This window comes from Priapulus caudatus, unplaced genomic scaffold, assembly GCF_000485595.1.
Source record: "Priapulus caudatus unplaced genomic scaffold, Priapulus_caudatus-5.0.1 Scaffold276, whole genome shotgun sequence".
Lineage (NCBI taxonomy): Eukaryota > Metazoa > Priapulida > Priapulimorpha > Priapulimorphida > Priapulidae > Priapulus > Priapulus caudatus.
Window position 1 is genome coordinate 195,116 of NW_014577337.1, and position 3,200 is coordinate 198,315.

Sequence of the window (3,200 nt, forward strand, 5' to 3'; positions counted from 1 at the left end):
AATTTTCCATGAAAGTGATACCGTGCTGACAACTAAAGATATTTATGATCGTCATGTACAGTAGGCTCAAGATAGTGACCAGCATGTTCATGGAGTAAAGAACAGTTCTGCTTTAAATGATTGCATGTAATTTCATATTCTGTCAAATTTCTCTCTGGACATCATGCATGATATCCTAGAAAGTGTAGCACAATATGAAATTAAATAGGTGATAAATTATTTCATTGCGGAACGTCAACCTACATTACTGCCACTTGAAGAATTCAATAAGCATTTAGAAAGTCATGACTATGGTATTACAGAAATGAAAAACAAGCTGTGACGTTGGTACTGTGCAGTGTCGCCCTCTATGAACGGGGTGCTTCCGCTATGTTTGTACTGAGCTACAGCCTAGAGCCTTATGCGCAGGTGCAAGCCCGTGAAGGAAATCATGGCTGATTATAGTTAACAATAAAGGATCGTTTGTCATAAGTCAGTGTCTTTGCTGTCACTCCGCTCGTTCATCTTGACAGATGGTGTCAGAACTTTCGTCCAGTATAGTTTTCGTATTTTCATCAAAGAAAAATGGCTTGCTCCGTTCCCGGAAAAATTCGATCTTTCGGATGCCAATCAAAATCGTGCACAGATTGGAAACTTTTTGAACAGGTATGGACGAACTATTCACTTTGTTCAGGACTTTCAGAGAAAGATGCGAAAATACAGACCGCAACCTTGTTGACATGCTTCTCGAAGAGCGCTCTGAAGGCCTACAACTCGCTGACTTTTGGGCCGACAGAGGACAAAACTGACATCAAAACGGTCATGACGAAAATGAAAACTCTGGGTTGGAACGAAGAACGAGACCTACAAACGTTACCTTTTCAACCTTCGGGTGCAGAAACCAGGTAAAAAGGTAGATGACTTCTATGCTGAGTTACTCAAGCTTTCTGAGAACTGTAATTTTGGTACATTGAGAGATTCTCTCATCAGAGATAGGCTGCTCATGGGTATCAGGGATTCGGCTGCTCAGAAAAAGTTGTTGTATGAAACGAAACTCACGTTGGAAACGGCACTTCTCGTGTGCCGGTCATATAAAGCCACGGGCTCTAGACTATCGGGAAAGCTGCATCCAGTCCCTCCTCAGGCGCTCCTGCAGATGTGGGTGCAGTCGAGCGGAAGCCATTCAAGAAGCAATCGAAGCACATGCTGAAGAAGAAACACGGTGGTCATCATAGTCATGGTAGTTCAGCGCCACGTGGTGATCCTTGCCAGTACTGTGGAAGAGGGCCTCACGATCGAAAGTTTTGTCCAGCTAGAGACAAAAACTGTTCCAATTGCGGGTACAAGGGACATTTTGGTCATGTGTGCAGAAAAAGTGCGTACCAGTCTCAGTCGAATTCGGCATCGGGCGTGAAGTCACTCAATCTGACGTCTTTGATCGTGTTGATCAGGAAGATGCATTTCTCGGCTTGGTGGATCAGCAGGGTTATAATTCCGAATCCGATCAGTGGATTGTGAAGCTTGACGTAGATGGCGCTCCGATCAGTTTCTGTGTTGATACCGGTGCAGATGTAAATGTTATATCTAGGTCGGTTTACGAGAAACATTTCACGCATAAAATGCTGTTCCCTACTCGCAGGTCGCTCAGAGGTCCTAGCAGGAAGCCATTGCCAACTCTCGGTACTTTCCAGCTCACCATTCGACGTAGCAAGGGAGAAAAACATGTGTAGACAGAAATTTAAGTCATCGAAGGTGGTGCTTCTGCGCTACTAAGCCGCTACACTAGTTGTGATCTCAACATAGTGCAACTTAATGTGGGTAGTATCGACGACTACCGACAGCTTTTCAAGGGGCTGGGTGAAATGCCGCATCCATACAAGATTCATTCGCAGTTCCCGTACCTCGACGTGTTGCTATTCCGCTAATGCCTAAGGTGAAGAAAGAATTAGATCGCTTAGAAACTATGGGTGTCATACGCAAAGTGACACAGCCTACAGACTGGTGTGCGCTTATAGTGGTGGTTCGAAAGCGTAATGGTAGCATCAGGGTCTGCTGTGATTTCACGAAACTCAATAATCGGTCATACGTAGGGCGTAGCCGTCACCAGTTGCCCATCATCGACCATGTCCTGTGTCAGATGGCAGGTGCGGAAGTTTTCTCGAAATTGGGACGCTAACAGGGGTTTCATCAGATCAAGTTGGCCGACGAAAGTCTCAACTTACTGAACACCACGTTCATAACTCCATTTGGTCGTTACTGTTTCCAGCGTAAATCCGCGTTTTCGGGATAAACTCCGGACCAGAACATTATCAGTGTCAAATACATAGCATTCTACGTGGACTCGACGGCGTTGTGTGCATCATGGATGACTTGGTAGTGTTTGGAGAAACGGTTGAAGAACATGACGATCGCCTTGAGAAAGTTCTTCAGAAGCTAGCCGAAGCGGGGGTCACACTTAATCGTGCCAAGTGTGTCTTCAGAGTTTCCGAAATAGCTTTCGCGGGTCACGTAGTCGGGCAAAGTGGTATCAAGGTAGACCCTAGTAAAGTCGAAGCTGTCTCCAAGCTGCCTATACCACTCAATGTCCAGGATCTGCGAAGATTTATGGGCATGGTGAACCATCTGGGGAAGTTTCTCCCAGACCTCGCGACGCACACGGATCCTCTCAGACAGTTGTTATCTGTGAAGAATGACTGGGTTTGGGGTCCGGTGCAGAAAAACGCTTTTCGGAAAATCAAGGAGGTGATCTGTGCTGCACCAGTGCTGATGCTCTATAATCCTTCTCGCAAAATACGCGTCACTGAGGACAGTTCATCATATGACTCGGGGCTGTTATCAGGCAAAAGGACTCGAACGATCAGTGGAAACCGGTGGCCTTCGCATCTAGATCGCTCCAGCAGAAACCAGATACGTGCAGATTGAAAAGGAAGCGTTGGCTTCAACCTGGGCATGCTGTCGCTTCGAGGACTATCTGATTGGGCTCCGTTTCACGCTTAAGACGGACCACAAGCCGCTCATTTCGCTACTCGGATCGAAATCTCTGGAGGAACTGCCGCCACGTATACAGCGGATGCGTATGCGACTCATGCGATTCTCACATGATATCGAGCATGCACCTGGAAGCAAGCTCTATATCGCGAACACTCTTTCGCGTGCGCCGACCACACCTGCCAAGAAAGGCATGGATTACGATCTTTGTGAAGGGACTAACGCGTATGTCA